Source organism: Olea europaea, unplaced genomic scaffold (assembly GCF_002742605.1).
Source record: "Olea europaea var. sylvestris unplaced genomic scaffold, O_europaea_v1 scaffold256, whole genome shotgun sequence".
Lineage (NCBI taxonomy): Eukaryota > Viridiplantae > Streptophyta > Magnoliopsida > Lamiales > Oleaceae > Olea > Olea europaea.
Genome location: NW_019243883.1, coordinates 113,438 through 131,420, shown reverse-complemented (window position 1 = coordinate 131,420; position 17,983 = coordinate 113,438). Strand labels below are relative to the sequence as shown.

General features: G+C 34.5%; 2 pseudogenes; both read left to right on the top strand.

The window, feature by feature from the left end:
- Positions 1 to 111: 111 nt before the first annotated feature.
- Positions 112 to 6,019, top strand: LOC111382753 (annotated as a pseudogene).
- A 3,011-nt stretch (positions 6,020 to 9,030) lies between these two features.
- LOC111382800 lies at positions 9,031 to 17,301 on the top strand (annotated as a pseudogene).
- The last annotated feature ends 682 nt before the right edge of the window (positions 17,302 to 17,983 follow it).

The window sequence follows — 17,983 nt, the reverse complement described above, 5'->3', positions numbered from 1 at the left end:
TACTCATAAAATTTACTGCTACAATATAAAGATGTATAATTATTTGAATTTCTCAAAATTTGATGTGATACCATCAGTTATTATGTATCATTTGATGATGCCAATAAATGAATGAAGATAAAGACATTCATGGTCTTTGAAAACAGCAGCTGTAATTTTAGTTTTCAACATAGTAAAAACCAGTAGAAAGTGCAGATTCTTGCTTGGGAGTAAATGTTTTAGCATTTACTAATTATCAGTCTCTCACAGGTCACAGCCAAGCTGTAAGCAGATTTCAGAATTTAAGAGAGTAGTGAGTCAGGATCATGAAACAGGTGAACGACTTGTGAAAAACTCGTGGTTCGGGAATGCTAGATTAGAAAAGACAAGATGATTAAGGAATAGACCGGTGCGAAAAAAATACTCCCTCCGTCCTATTTATATAGACTTATTTCATTTTTCACACGGATTTAAAAATAATTATTAAATGTCATTGAAAAAGTAATTTTGCCAAGAAATTTTCTAGTTTGCCCTTATTTAATTTTGAACAACTAGTAATAAATTATTGTTGGAATTAGTAAAAAATTTGAAAATTAATTTCAAGAAGTTAGCAAATTATTGGGAAATGTGCATGTATTTGGATCTTTTAAGAAGTAGGCAAATTAAGTGGAAAAAATTGATTGTAACTAGGCAAATTAAAAAGAGTATATTAGTTAAGGAACAAAACAAAATTTTCCAAATTAAGAAACAAGACCATATATTTGAAATAAGAAAAAAAGGAAATTAAGCCTATATAAATGAGACGGAGGAAGTAATGAATTATCATGTCTAGTCAATTAGTTTTATGTGGCAAATATGTTAAATAATTGAGTTTCGAGGTAATCTTATAATTAATGTTAGAATCTTCAAGAATCTCTTAATACAAGATGCTTTATATTTTAAAGAGTCAATGGTTAAAAATAGACTTCAAGGCATCTAAATTCTTACATTATAGTGAGTGTATTTAATAAATTACAGATTTCAATATTATGTTCCAGTACTTTCTAAATTTTTTAAATTGTATTTGAATTGATTGGTGATTGACATATATATAAAAAAAAAAAAGTGACAAACATTAAAAAAAAAAAAAAAAAAGGAAAAAAATAAAAAAAAAAAAGGGAAAAAAAACCTTTTTTTTGGTTTCCCCTTTTTTTTTTTTTTTTTGGTTAAAAAGTGCATTTTCAAAATCAAAATTTACTATCTAAATTTATAGATTCTTTAATTTATGAATTAAAATCTCTTGAAAATGCTAATATACGATTTTTGAGAAGAGTAGGCTAAATGAGTAGTCGAAATCAAAGTTTTGAGACCCGACCCATTTGGCCAAACAACACACAATATGGGGTGGGTGGATAATTTTTTGACATTGTTTTATCACCCAATGGAACCCACCATGCGAGTAATCTAATGGACTTCTGTACAATCATTTCTGTACAAAGGGCGTAAGGCTAATGTATATTATGTTTGTGGAGGTAAAAGAGTGATTATGCTGCCTTAGCTAGCCATAAGGTTCAACATTCAAGCCCCAACTTAAAGACATCATGGACAAAATTCCGATAACTTGACTGGTTCATGCAAACTAGGTTTCTGGTTCATCCTCGCGGCTCAGTCCGAGTTTTAAAATACTAATTCAATCCTTATCACATAATTTTCATTGTGGGAACGTTTTACTCCTATCCGTATTTAATAAAATTCATTTATTATGTGTATACCAAACGCGACAACGAGGTCTCCATCAACTGCAAGAATTGTTATTGAATTGTATGCTTTCACAAGTGCATGCCAAATAAAAATTCAAAAAAAAAAAACAAAAAAAAAAAAAAAAAAAAAAAAAAAAAAAAAAAAAAATTAGCCATTACATAATATCGATGAGAGAATAAAATTTTACTAAAATATTTGATTCCATAATGGATCCAAATCTACGTGAATTTTTTTAGAAATGAACAAGAATTTTGCAAAAAGAAAAAATAAATGAAAAAACAGGGAGCTCAACAACAATGCTAAGGATTTCGAAGTATCTACAGGTCTTATTGGGTCATATTTAGGTGGTCTTGATGTAAGTATTATGCCCTAGGTCCAATCAATTTTGGACATAAATACTTTTGATATATACTTAATGCAATTTAATGGCAGATCTATTATTTAATTAATAGACAATTAAATAAATAATAGAGTCCGTAGATTCAAATTTTCGTAATTTGTTAATCACAAGAGTTGTGATTGTGAGATACAAATTACATCTGATTAAATCTTAAATAGTCTGTGGTCGTAAGTAATAACGAGATACGAATATCGTTATTACGGATAGACCATCACGTGTGACATTTCTTACTTGTGAAGTAATTAGCCGATCTCACAAGTTAAAGTGTGGTGACACTTAAATGAACACGTGGATGTTTTGTTATAGAACAAAATATTGGAGACCCTTCGAGAGATTCCACATGGATAACTATCTGAGTGTCAGTGGTTAATCTCTAACGTTCGGCAGTGGAATTGATCCTTTGACTTGAGGTCGTCATGGTACCTTATATAAGGACAGTCATACTTTGACGGTGTTGGATGTTGCTCTGCAAAGGGCCGCTAATACGACATCGTTCAGGTAAGTCAAGAATCGTATGAAGGTTGTAATTGATCAATAAAGGATTCGTTACTCTTAAATAGTAGGAGATTATGATCTGCGTTTCATTCAATTAAGTCGATGATGAAATCCTTGGACAAGGTGTTCTCATAAGTCGAAAGGAGTTTTCCACTTATATTGACTTAATAGTGGAGTGAAAGATATGATTGATAATCGAGATTGACACACTTTCATATCTCGTAATTGATCGGATCATATAGACGAAGGGATTATAGTTTCACGGTAAATGAACGAGTTTGGTTTTGTCATACCACGTGACATTTCCCGTCACATGTATTGTCCTGACACATTGTTAGATGTTAATCTGGGACGACGAGTGTGAATTGATGATAAATTAATATGATGTTTTAATTTATCAATTTTGATTAGATTAAAATAATATTTTACGTCGTTAGGCATCGTGATCGGAAACCTGATGGGTCACACACAAAATAGAATTGAAAGATTGCAATTTGTCAATTAATTAATTTAACAATCGTTGGATAAATTAATTAATTGGATTTGTTATTTATATTCACGAATTAATTAATTGGATTAATTAATTCACGGACCGAATTTAATTAAATGGATTAATTAAATATTGGATCGGATCGAGCCGAGCCCGTTTGGGTTTATATAAATACATGGCTAGGGTTTGAGATTCATATGTTTTTCATTATTCTTGCTAGCACAAGAGGAAAAATCCTGGTAGTTACAATCTTATTCTCTGTGTGGATCACCGTTGGAGGCTGGACAATTGGACAGCTGTGGGTGGCGAATCAAGATTGTTGGAACGAAAAGAACAGCAAAAGGTTTGCAAAATTCGTCAAAGGTACAATCTTTATCACGATTTCTATCTAAATACAAAGGGATCCTCGGTGGGAATCGAAATAATTTAATTTTCCGCTGTGCATGTATAAGTAAATTTCCAACACTTGATGCGTCCACAAATGATCAACCATAATACTATTGTCTTAGTTTATGTTGTATTTTACTTTAAATTTAACCACTATTCGATAATCATTAAAATGATTAAATGTGTTTTGGAATAGTGATTTTTTGAACAATGTTTAATTAAAATGTAAGAAAAAATTTTGAATTTCCATACAAGATATTTTATTTTGAAAATGTGTGATTAAAAATGAGTTTGAGAGAAAAATGTTTTGTTTTAGAGAAATGCTCAGTATACAAGGCATTTCTCATAGGACATTTATAGGGCCCTTCACTGTGCAGGGACCCTACATATATTAAAACTATATATATATATATATATATATATATATATGTAGGCCCCACATATGTGTGTGGCCTGACAGCACCCTGATTTTGTAAGCCTAGCACGACTCTTTGTTTTAATGCTTGTCAAACAAAGGCTTAAGTTTTCAATATTTATGTTGTTGTAGAGTTAAATTTCTTTCTTATGGATAATTTTACTACTTTGAGAAATGTTATATTTAGACAGAGTAAGAAGTCGTGTTACTGATAAGAACAAGATTTTAGCTTTGCGAAATATAAGGTATCCGTTACCTCCTTTTTTGTAGGTCTTCTTCTTCCCAAGTGTTATACCAAGTTAACGATGAAAGTTTAGATTTAGCCAATTTATTTTGACCTAACATGTAGGATTATACAATTAAAAGCAATAAGTCACTTTTAATTGTTTCTAGATGGTTAATCAATCACGTCAGGTTATCCTATATTTTGAATGCCACAATCAATAACATGAAAGCAACGAACAACATATTATGGTTCATCAATCACGTCAGATTATCCTAAGTTTGGATCTTGGAATGATGTTATAAAGAAGTAATATAATTAACAACCACACACAAAACATGTTAGGGTTTGGGTATATATAGTAGAAGACAATTAGGTAGCATAGATCGAATAAAACTTTTGAAAAATGCGTACAATGATTTTATATGTAACATCGTTGCTAGAGCGCTAGGCTAGCGACAGGTGAGCGCAGTCGAGCAATCATCAATATTTTCATCATAACGTTTTCTACCGATGTTCGATTGAGGTGATCCAAAATGCATTGAAAAGTTAACTCAAAGGATTATAATTCTTATTGGGAATAACTTTGTCCAAATTTCAATGTTTTCTATGTCAAAAATGCATTGCAAGTTATACTTGAGAATTTGGAATATAACTTGTACCGCTTTTTGACACTCTTTAGACTTCTAATTGTATTCCCTTGATCACATGTAATCTCTGTGGACTCCATCAAAGACTATACTACCAATCCCAACTCTTTTGACTTTAATTAAGACACAATAATTCCTATTTTAACTTTGATCACAACTCGATAAACTCCTAATACAATTTAACTATGACTTGATTTTGTCTAAGAGTTGCCAATACAACATAAATCGTAGCAAATGATAATGTAACCTCCCATTTAGTGAACATGCATGAATGATAATTCCGCGGAATGTAAAGTTGAATTGCTGTGATATAACTCGAAAAGTACAAAAGGAAATAAGTGTTGGAAAAAAAATACATGCTCAAATTAATTGTTTTAACCAATTTTTAAATGATTATTTAAGTAGAAACATTTAGCCCCTGTTTGATGGCCATTATGTATTCAAAATAATATTTTGAATAGTGTTTTGTGGGAGAATGTGTGGTAAAAAGTAGGAAAATATTTTGGACTTACGTGCATAATATTTATTGTATGAATGTGTGGTGGAAAATAAGTACATAGAAAAAGAGTTTTCAAATAGTGATTATCAAACAGGATTGAGTTGATGAACGAGAAGATAAAGCCAAAACTAACCCGCTTAAATACGTAAAATTGTTGAAAAATTATGTAAAATATTATGAAATATTATAGAACCGTTTAGTTAAAGAAGTATATTCAATTTCAAAGCCTGTGCTTGAAAAGGCTAGTGCCGTGAACAAGGCCTTGGAAGAAGCAGTATTGCTGATGGATCCTTTCAAGATTCATGAATCCATTGAGCACATGACCATTGCCACAAAAAGGGTGCCTTTTGAGAGGATTGTGAGGGTGATTGGCGAATTGGCTGAGTGTGCTAGTGCTCAAGGATTAATTGGAGGCCAGGTTGTCGATATATATTCTGAAGTGACATCCGACGTTGGATTAGACCAGTTGGAGTTCATTCATATACATAAAACTGCTTCTTTATTGGATCAGTGGTTTCTGGGGCTACTTTGTGGGTAAATGATCATGAAATTGTTAAATTGAGGAAATTTGCTAGGTTTATTGGGCTGTTATTTCAAGTGGTGGATGATATTCATTATGTCGAAAAATCTTCTCAAGAACTGGGAAAGACTGCTGGGAGAGACATGTTGGCTGATAAAACTACTTATCCAAATCTAATTGGAGATTTTGCTGAGAAATTGAGTAGGGAAGCTCAAGAATAACTTACTGAATATGATCCTGAAAAGGCTGCCCCATTGATTGCTTTGGCTAATTATATTGCTTATAAGGATAACTAATCTTCTATAAGTGTACTTCCTGTGTGATTTTAGTTGATTTTCATGTTATAGAGCATTTGAAAAATGATATGATTATCAACGGTGAGCTTGAAATTATATGTTGGATATTTTGACCGAAAGACAACAAATAGTAACAATCGAACCAAACACATTGTGCAACAAATCTAAAGAATACAAGAGAATTGTTCACCCAATTCGACTAAATCTATTCTGGGGCTTAGGGATAAGTCCGTTATTGTGCAAAAACCTTCAAAAGAGATTGTACAATGGAATGATAAAACCAAATCAGACACCTATTTGGTCATTGATCTGAAGAGATCTCGCAAACGACAAACCTAGCCAAATCTTGACTATAAGAATCCTTTCAATCGACTCAGTGCAGATTTACTAGCCAATAATTAGGCCTAAAACATTGCACCATGAGTTCTACCATCAACTGTTAATCAAATATTGTTACAGATTCACGATCAAACATGGATTGAAAAAAAAAAAAGGATGAATACAGGCGCTGTAGAGAGAAAAACTCAAGGATCCAAAAAATTGAAGACTCTAGAGACTAGGAACTCGAAAGGACCCCATACACCAATATGGTTGAGTGGTTAAATCTCAACTATTAGATACAGTCAACGGCCCAAAACATGTATAAAGTAGCTCAAATGGAGTGGTCAAGAGTCAGCCAACGTGGAGATACCATCTGTCCAATCTAAATGGCAGGGTAAAAGACAATTTTCACTTATATAGTTATGGTTTGAGAAACACGACTTCACATTATATATAAGTTTTTTAATGCTAATGATTGATTTTTTTTTTTTTTTGTTTGGATTCTTCAACCTTGGACTGTTGAGTTTGTCTTTGAATTCTTTTGTACGGATTTGGTCCCACCTCGTAGCTCAAAGAAAGTAAAAATTTTGAATTGAAGTTTCTTCGTTACTCATGTTATATAATTTATACATAGGAAAGGATGGGTATAAGATAAAATATGTATTATTCTATTTGTATAAAAATATTCTCACAGAATTTTACCAGAAGAGACTCGTGTGTGGGGCCCATGCTCTGATAAAAAAATGCCAAAAAAATCTCTCACCCTTGTTTGTATTAATTCTGTGATTCATCCTTCTGGTAGTGTAGAAGAGTTGAATAAAATTTGTCCATTCTCAATAGTTTTAAGTTCTGAAGTGGTGAAATAGTAGTCTTCATCAATATAGATAACATCTTTAATAAAATGGTACTTAACATCTGTGTAATTTGATATCTCATGAAAGATAGGGTTGTAGTTGAGAAGAATCGAACTTCTATCGTTGGATGGAGGACAAAGTTACTTCTTTCTCTAATTGGTTTGTGGCTGTAATCCATTCATCAATATGTTTTAAAAGTTATAATCAAAAGCTCTACAAAAAATAGGCAAAATTTATATTTTATTTATAATAATGCTGTCTAACACCATTGTGTTGAACATTTACTCTAAGTATCAGTACATCATATGCCATATTAAATAGATAGTTAATACTTGTATTTAAATGAACCTGTAATTTAATGTTACTAGTCTTATTACCTAGATTGGTGATTAAATATCAATATTGCTAAATAGCATCACTCTTGTTTTGTGGTAAGTTGTGATGGATGTAGATTTAAGAACCTTGGGTTCTTTTTTAATTTGCTTATTAAAAATTAAGCGCTCGCTTGTTTCCAATTTTTTGCTCAATTTCAATGCATTTTCGAACTATTGCAACATTGGAAGCCATGATTTTTTTACTTTTCTCTCACATGGATCCCATGTGCTGGCAGAAAAAGGGTTCAAAAATGCATTTTTGTCTTCAAACAATTGGAAACAAACTGGCGCCAAATCAACATTCGGTGGCATATCACATTAAAAACTAAATGTAGAAAAGGTAAAATATGATGTGAACGGAATTTAAGTAGAGATATTATTTAATTTAGTTTTCAAAATAGATATTTATTTTAGAAAGCATAATTAAAATTTTATCCCTACTTGGTAATGATTACAATTTAAGCCCTTGTTTGATTCCATTTTTTGGAAAAAAAATGAATTCTTGAATAATGTTTTGACCACATTTCAACCACATATTCTTTAATAAAATAATATTACACATAAATCCAAAAATTTTCTTTATTTTTGAACCACACATTTTCTATCAATACACTATTCAAAAATTCATTTTTTGATAAAAATGGGGCTCAAATAAGAGCTAAATTTTAATCTTAGTCAAACTCAATAATTAATTTTAACCACATATTTTATGGGGTCCGCAACCTTTCAACCACATATTTCATCAACTTTTATCAAAATTTACTAAAAATCTAATTTTTATCCTTACTAAACGAGGGTTTAAAATTTTGGGACTATAGTCACAGTTAATTATTTTTTCTTCTTCTTTTCAAAAAAAATTCACAAGACTTTATTAAGAAAATAGAAAAATATATTGTATTTGGCAAAGAAGTATTATGTAACGTTTGGGCCATCCATCATCCATGTCGGTTTTGTGCCTAAATGGAAGTATAAAGGGGTATACCACAAAATTTTTCATGAAAAAAAGTTGCCTAATTTTTTGAAAAGAGAAGGGTATCCCACTAATCAATTGTATTTGGTTTCTAAACGAAAATAAAGATTGAATTTATTTGGATTAAAGCATGCGCTCAATTACCTGAAATGATTCATCCTTGTTAGGCCAGGAATAGGAAACTCTGTTACGGTAAGAACAATTTTATCAGAAAACTAACATAAAAACAGGGAATATACTGAGTTCATTTTCATGTCGAAGTTGGAATCCCAGCTTAATCTGAGTTATACTTCTAACCAAATAACTTTCTCGCCCCTCCAAGTCTATATATACCAATGCAGTTTCGAGTTTTCAATGCAATTCTCTCTCTCTCTCTCTCTCTCTCTCTCTCTCTCTCTCTCTCATTTTTCTGTGCTCTGCATTCTGCATTCTGAGATGGGTGTTGTTGGTATTGCTGTTAGCCGCGGCGGTCGGGGTGACGATCTTGCAAAGTACCCTGGAAAACTCACATGGTATGTGGTCATAACATTAATGGCTGCAGCCATGGGAGGATTGATCTTTGGTTATGATATTGGTATATCGGGCATATAATTTAGCCTTCTTGTTGGGCTGTGATGCCATTTGATCCAGTCCAACTGTTAGGCAATGATGAAAAGGCCCAAATTGGATTTATTACTTGGTCCATTAAATATATACCTAGAAGGCCCACTTAACCGAGCCCAATATCCAGCCCACACACCATTAGTCGCTCTTGGACCGTTGGATTGACCCGCTGATCAACGGTTGATTATATTTACTATAAATATCCTCCTTACTCCCTGTTTGGCTCTTGGATCGTCACTTTCTGTTTTTCTTCTTACTCTCTGCCGTTTGGAACCTTCGAGTTCCTTTTGTCTGTGTGACCCTTCCTTCTTCTCTTTGTGAGGTTTCTGGTTGATTATCTTGTGATAATCGTGTTCTTGTGTGATTCTCCTTTGTGTGAGTGATCGACCGAAGGTAGGCAGTTTGATTTCTTGAGTCCAGTGAAGTGACCTTGGTGTGTTGGGTTGTGAGGGTTCGTTTTGAGTCCCGGTGCCTCTGTGATGGTAAATGGGTGTGGTCTGAGCCTTCGATTGAAAGATCTAAGCCTTGATGTTGTGATTTAGGGTTTATGGTGTAATCTGCGATTTTATGATTTCATCTATGTTTTCTTGGATTCAGTTTGTAATAGTGGTATCAGAGCTATAGGCTTTCGGTCGTGAGTCTTCGATTGAAGGTTGAACACTGGAAAATTAATTTTCAGGAGTTCGACCGGAGATCGCGAAACCCTAGTTTTGATTTTGTGTCGACATAGTGGTTTGTGGTGTTGATTCGACTCTGGACTGTGGAATGCGAGGGAGTTTCTGTGATTCCTCGATGTGATTTGAAAATGAATCACAATACTGAGATCCTGTGGGCTTGTTTTGTGCTTGAACCCTAACTGATTGGAGCTGCCAGGCCTTGAAACTGGAGGAGACTGAATCTGTAGGGGCACGTTTTGTGCCTTGGTGACCTGCAGTGAATTTATCCATGCTGCAATAATTTCTTCTGGATTTCAGCTGGTGGTTAAATTGTTTAACCATCCTCGGTTTGCATTTCTTGAACCCCCTATGATCTCACACTCACTAAACACTGCCCTTATGTATATATGCCTCTATGTTGATATGTTTAGTTACTGTACATTGTAACCTGTTACATTAGTTTGCGATATCTTGTAATAGTTGCTTGTGATCAATTAAGTTTGGGTGATTCAAATTGAGCCTTGACCTGAGAACTTGATTCTCACGGAATCCTGGTGAATTTGATCAGCCCTAGGTCCTGCATATACTGATTCTTTAATTCTGAGATATTGTTTTACCTGCATTGTTGTATTTCCTGATTCTTGTGGTGTTTATATTAGAATACCTAATGTTCCTGCTATTGATTGAAACTGTTTGTGAATAAAAATAATTGTGGCTCATTTTCTTTGACTGCATATTACTTTATGTGATCTAAAACATAAATTTTTGTGAAGGTCAATTTCAACAGTTTTCAAAAGTTGATTCTCTGTTTTGTTATAATTTGTGAAAAAATTACTGTGTGTTAGTTCTTCACAAATAAAACATGAGAAAATCTTTTGAACTTGGTGTTTTTGATGGAAAAGGGGATTTTCCCATTTGGCAACAAAAAATGAGAGGTGTTTTAGTTCAGCAAAAGGTTTCTAAAGCAATAACAGATGAATTTCCTGATACCATGACAGATGATCAAAAGGAAGAATCTGATGAACTTGTTTATACCTCCATTATTTTGCATTTATCTGATCAAGTTTTAAGAAAAGTAGACAAACATGATACTGCTAAGGCTTTATGGGATGAATTAGAAAAACTTTACCTACCTAAGTCTTTACCTAATAAGTTGTTTCTATTAGAGAAATTTTTTAGCTTTAGGATAGATCCAACTAGAGACTTAGAGAATAGCTTAGATATTTTTAATAAGTTAGTTCAAGACATTATTAATACAGGTGAGAAAGTTTCTGATGAGTATAAGGCTGTAGTACTACTTAATGCAATACCTGAAGCCTACAAAGAGGTTAAAGCCGCCATTAAGTATGGTAGAGATACTCTTACACCTGATATTGTTATAGACTCTTTAAGGAGTAAGGAACTTGAACTTAAGTCTGAGAGAGGTAATAGTGGCCATGAGAACTTGTTTGCTAGGGGGAGGACTTTAAGTAGGTCTAGTGGTACTCAGGAAAGCCATAATAATCAGGGAAATAACAGTAGAAGAAAATTTAAAAGTAGAGGCAGGTCTAAGTCAAGGACTAGGACTAAGAAGTGTTATGGGTGTGGGAAATCTGGACATTTTATTAAAGACTGTTATAAGAAGAAAAATGAACAGAAACAAAAGGGTGTTGATGAAGGAAATGTGGTAGAATCTGAAGGTTCTGCCACAGTTGATGTATATGCTGTGACTGAAAATCTACCTAGCTCTGCAAATGTTGTTGATGAGAATCAGAACCAAGAGTGGATCTTGGATTCTGGTTGCACTTTTCATATGACCTATAAAAGGGTATATTTAGACAATTTTAAGAAAATTGATGGAGGAGAAGTAGTTATGGGCAATAATGTAGCCTGCAGAGTTGAGGGAGTTGGGAATGTCACTTTGAAATTCGATAATGGATACATTTGCACTCTTGAAAGGGTGAGATATGTTCCTGAATTGAATAGGAATCTGATTTCCATGGGGAATCTAGATGATATGGGATTGCAAGGAAAAATAGGAGATGGCTTCTTGAAAGTGATAAAAGGATCACTTGTTATTTTTAAAGGTGTTAAAAGAAATGGAATTTATGTGATCAAAGCTAGTACAGTATTTGATCACATAGGTGAGTCTTCTAGTGTAGAAGTTGATGCTACCTTAAAGTGGCACAAGAGATTGGCCCATGTAGGTGAAAAGGGCCTTCACATCCTTTATAAGAAAGGTGTGTGTGAGAAGGACTCTATATCTAAGGTGTCTTTTTGTGAAAATTGCACCTTAGGAAAACAGCATAGGATGCATTTTAACACAGGAAAACATAGAACCACCTCTATCCTTGAGTATATACATGCTGATTTATGGGGGCCTTCATCCACTGTTACTCAAGGAGGAAATAGATATTTCTTGTCCTTGATAGATGACTATTCAAGGAAGGTTTGGGTTTATTTGTTGAAACACAAATCTGAAACATTTGATAAATTCAGAACTTGGAAGATTCTGGTGGAAAATGAGATTGGGAAGAAAATTAAGACCCTTAGGACTGATAATGGCCTTGAGTTTTGCAATGCTGAATTTGATCAGTTGTACAAAGAATCTGGTATTAAAAGGCATAAAACTGTACCTTATACTCCTCAGCAGAATGGAGTGGCTGAGAGGATGAATAGAACCTTGCTAGATAAGGTTAGGTGCATGTTGATAGGCTCAGGTGTCCCTAAGGTGTTATGGGGTGAAGCTGTAATGACAGCCTCATATATTGTTAATAGGACCCCCTCAAGTGCTCTAGGAGATAAAACCCCTGAAGAGTTATGGACAGGACATGTTCCTAACTATTCACATTTAAGAATCTTTGGTTGTGCTGCCTATTCCCATCAAAGTATAGGAAAACTTGAACCTAGAGCCCAGAAATGTGTTTTCTTGGGATATCCTGATGGGGTTAAAAGTTATAAGCTATGGAGTAAAGAAGTAAAAGGTTTTAGAATCATCACCAGTAGAGATGTTACCTTTGATGAGTCAAAGATGCCTTGTTTAGATAATAAAGAACCAAAATGGGTACCTGGTGATGAAAGAGGTGATGGTACCAAGCTTCAGGTGGAGCTTGGTTTACCTACTGAACCTGTTAGTGATGAACAGGTAGATGAAGAAGCTGAAATAGCTTCTGATCCTCAAGAAAATGAAGAGGAAAATGTTCAAGAAAATCTGGAAAGTCAGCCTGATGAATTGGGAGATTACCAATTAACTAGAGATAGGACTAGGAGGGAAGTAAGAGAGCCTGTTAGGTATGGAGATTACCTTTCACTTGCTGTCTTGTCCTATCATGACCTAGTGTTTAAAGAACCAAAATCTTATGAAGAGGCAATGAGCTGCAAGCAGTCTGAGAACTGGCATGCTGCTATGATAGATGAAATGGACTCCTTAATGAAAAATGAGACTTGGATTTTAGTTCCAAAACCTGCAGGTAAGACCCTTGTTGATTGCAAGTGGATCTTTAGTGTTAAGGAGGGAAATACTGAAAAGATACCCATAAGATTTAAGGCTAGACTTGTAGCAAAAGGATTTACGCAAAAAGAGGGCATAGATTATAATGAGATATTTTCACCTGTGATAAAGTATACAACAATTAGAGTTATGCTTGTCCTTGTTGCTCATTATGATTTTGAACTTGAACAAATGGATGTGAAAACTGCTTTCTTGCATGGTGACCTAGATGAAGTGATTTATATGAGACAGCCACCTGGTTTTATTGATAAAACTAAATCTGATCATGTGTGTCTATTAAAAAGATCATTATATGGTTTAAAGCAATCTCCACGACAATGGTACAAAAGGTTTGATAATTTTGTATCTACTATTGGTTTCATAAGAAGTGAATATGACCATTGTCTTTACTTTAAAAGAAATGATGAAAATGCTATTGTTGCATTTATACTTCTTTATGTGGATGATATGTTGCTGATTGGTCAGAATATGCATGCTATTAACCAGATAAAACGGTCTTTAAGTGCTGAATTTGAAATGAAAGACCTAGGACATGCAAAGATAATCTTAGGTATGGAAATCACGAGGAAAAGGCACAGTAGGATACTGTACTTGAAGCAAACTGCATATATTGAAAAGATGTTGACTAAGTTTGCCATGCATAATTCTAAATCTGTTTCACTTCCATTGGCCAGCCATTTTAAGCTTAGTAAAGAGCAATGTCCTGTAAGTGAATCTGACATTAGGCAAATGGAAAATGTACCTTATGCTAATGCCGTAGGTTCTGTCATGTACACTATGGTATGTACTAGGTCTGATGTAGCTCATTCTATTAGCTCACTTAGTAGATTTATGGCTAATCCAGGACCAGACCATTGGGGTGCTCTAAAATGGCTGTTGAGATACTTGAAAGGATCTTCACATGTTGGTTTGATCTTTAGTGCTTGTAATGAAGGTGTTGTACTTAAGGGTTTTGTAGATTCAGATTTTGCCGAAGATAGAGACAATAGGAAATCTACTACTTCTTATATGTTTACTTTGTGTAATACATGCATTAGTTGGAAATCTCAACTTCAACCTATTGTTGCTTTATCTACTACTGAAGCTGAGTATGTTGCTGCAACTGAAACAATAAAAGAAGCATTATGGCTTAAGGGCTTATTATCTGAAATTAATGAATTGAGTAACCCTGTTGTCTTGTATTCTGATAGTCAAAGTGCAATTCACCTATGTAAAAACCCTGTTTTTCATAAAAGAACAAAACATATTGATGTTAAGTTGCATTTTATTAGAGATGTTGTTTCTAAAGAACTTATATTACTTGAGAAAAGTGCAACTCAGTATAATCCAGCTGATGTAGGTACTAAGGTAATTCCTTTAAACAAATTTAAGTCTTGTTTACAAATTTTGAACATTGATGCTGGTTAAGTGTTTTGTTCTGCACAGGTGCTAAAGTTGATGCTTGTTGAGAATGCTGGGAAGCTGTCTTCTAGAGAAGGACATTTAAATTGTGTTTTACATTTATTAGGCTTCTTGTATGATCACTGGCATCAAGGTGGAGATCTGTTGGGCTGTGATGCCATTTGATCCAGTCCAACTGTTAGGCAATGATGAAAAGGCCCAAATTGGATTTATTACTTGGTCCATTAAATATATACCTAGAAGGCCCACTTAACCGAGCCCAATATCCAGCCCACACACCATTAGTCGCTCTTGGACCGTTGGATTGACCCGCTGATCAACGGTTGATTATATTTACTATAAATATCCTCCTTACTCCCTGTTTGGCTCTTGGATCGTCACTTTCTGTTTTTCTTCTTACTCTCTGCCATTTGGAACCTTCGAGTTCCTTTTGTCTGTGTGACCCTTCCTTCTTCTCTTTGTGAGGTTTCTGGTTGATTATCTTTGTGATAATCGTGTTCTTGTGTGATTCTCCTTTGTGTGAGTGATCGACCGAAGGTAGGCAGTTTGATTTCTTGAGTCCAGTGAAGTGACCTTGGTGTGTTGGGTTGTGAGGGTTCGTTTTGAGTCCCGGTGCCTCTGTGATGGTAAATGGGTGTGGTCTGAGCCTTCGATTGAAAGATCTAAGCCTTGATGTTGTGATTTAGGGTTTATGGTGTAATCTGCGATTTTATGATTTCATCTATGTTTTCTTGGATTCAGTTTGTAATACTTCTAATTCTTTTTCGTGGTTTTGATTATTCAAGAAGTATTCTGGTTTAAGTTTCTTGATTTTCTTGATCCAGGTGGAGTTACTTCCATGGCGCCTTTTCTGGAGAAATTCTTTCCATCTGTTTACCATAAACAGATGGATGATACATCAACCAATCAATACTGCAAGTTTGACAGCCAGATTTTGACACTTTTTACATCTTCCCTCTATTTGACTGCCCTTGTAGCGTCCTTTTTTGCATCAACAATGACCAAGAAATTTGGCCGGAGAAAGTCGATGATGCTTGGTGGAATAATTTTCTTGATTGGTGCCATCATCAACGCTGCGGCAGTGCACCTCAGTATGCTGGTCATAGGCCGTGTTTTATTGGGCATGGCGTTGGGTTTGCTAACCAGGTAACAGAATCAATTTGTATCAGAATTTACTCTTCGTGTTGATTTAAAATTTGGATCATTCATCTAACTTAGTTTTGATTCTATTAATTACGCAGTCCGTGCCTCTTTATCTATCAGAGATGTCTCCATATAATTGGCGTGGCACATTTAATGTTTGCTTTCAATTGATGATCACAATTGGAAAATTGGTAGCCAACCTGTTCAACTATATCTTTGCTAAGATTGAGGGTGGCTGGGGATGGCGGCTCAGCCTGGGATTGGCTGGCGTTCCTGGTGTAATCATCATTATTGCGTCCTTTTTCCTCTCCGATACCCTAAACTCTCTTGTGGATAGGGGAAAGGAAGAGGAAGCAAAAGCACTGCTCAAGCGAATTCGTGGAGTTGACAACGTTGATGCTGAATTTAATGATATCCTTGCAGCCAAGAATGAAGCAAGCCTAGTGCAGAATCCACGGCAAAATATCTTAAAGAGGCGGTGCTATCGTCCTCAGTTGGTTATGTCCATCTTGATCCCTTTCTTCCAACAGCTTACTGGAATCAATGTGGTTATGTTCTATGCCCCCGTGCTCTTTAAAACCATTGGATTTGGAAGCAATGCTTCTCTCATGTCAGCTGTTATTTCTGGCGTCGTAAATGTCTTTGCAACTTTAGTATCAGTCGCATACGCTGACAAGTGGGGCAGAAGAACTCTCTTTCTTGAAGGAGGAGTCCAAATGCCTATCTTCCAGGTAAAAAATTAACCCATTTTCAAGAAACGTGCAGTCATGCTAATTATACATGGTCGTTGCTAATGTAATAATTTGCATTTTATTGTCGATACAGATTGCAGTTGCAGCTCTTATTGGAGCCAAATTTGGTGTGACGGGAGATGTGACGTTGCTACCAAAGTGGTTTGCCATGTTGGTGGTGATATGCATCTGCATTTATGTTGCCGGTTTCGCATGGTCTTGGGGGCCATTGGGATAGCTTTATCCAAGTGAGATTTTCCCGTTGGAGATCAGATCGGCTGGACAAAGTATTAATGTAGCAGTAAACATGTTCTTCACATTCTTAGTGGCTCAAGTGTTCCTTTCGATGCTGTGCACAATGAAGTTTGGTCTCTTCGTCTTCTTTGCATTCTTTGTGGTGCTGATGACCGTCTTTTGTTACTTCTTCATGCCCGAGACTAAGAATATTCCTATTGAAGAAATGACGCAAGTATGGAGAGACCACTGGTTCTGGAAAAGATATATGAACGACCCTAATGATCCAGTCAATAAAGCATTGGAGATGACCAGGAAGGAACAAGTCTGATTATGTTAATTCAATATTTTTTATCAGTTTTTACTTAATCTCAGTGTCACAGATCTTATCAAAACTGTAATTTTCCACATAGATTTTATGTTAGTAATTACACACTTTTATTATACATTGGATTCTGCTTTAATAAAGTTTTTCTGGCTTTTACTCATTCAAGTAAATTTTAGTACTTCCACACCATCTTCTTTCGAACACATAATGCTCTGGATAAATTCATATCGTCAAAGAGAAATATTGATTCGTGACATAGAACCAGTCCACTCCAATATATTAAACATGCTCGTCATATTCAACTCTTTTCTCAAGCTTGTCCAGCTTGTACTTAGTGTCTGTCAATAGATCGATGGCTATGACTAGGATTGAAGGTGTCTGATTAAAATTTCATCAACCATATTTCAGTTTTTACTTAGGGTCTGTTTGATTGCAAAGATGGAATTGAATTGAATTGAATTGAAAACGAATATCAGGGAATTAAATTGCCTATAAATTGTTTTGTTAGGAATTGTATATTATTGTGTTTGATTCGTATAATTTTCCGCGTAGAAAATGTTAAAATAAAAGTGTTTTTTGATGTTCTTTTGATTTTGTTTTACATGAAAATTGTCAATTAAAAGAATAGAATTTACTTGTATTGGGTATGAAATTTGTTTCCATTGCCAAAAAAAAAAAAAAAAAAGAAAGAAAATCATCTATATTTTAGTGTTCGTTTGACTTTGTTTTACTTGGAAATTATCAGTTAAAGGGAAATTTTTTTTTTTCAATAATTCTTAGAATT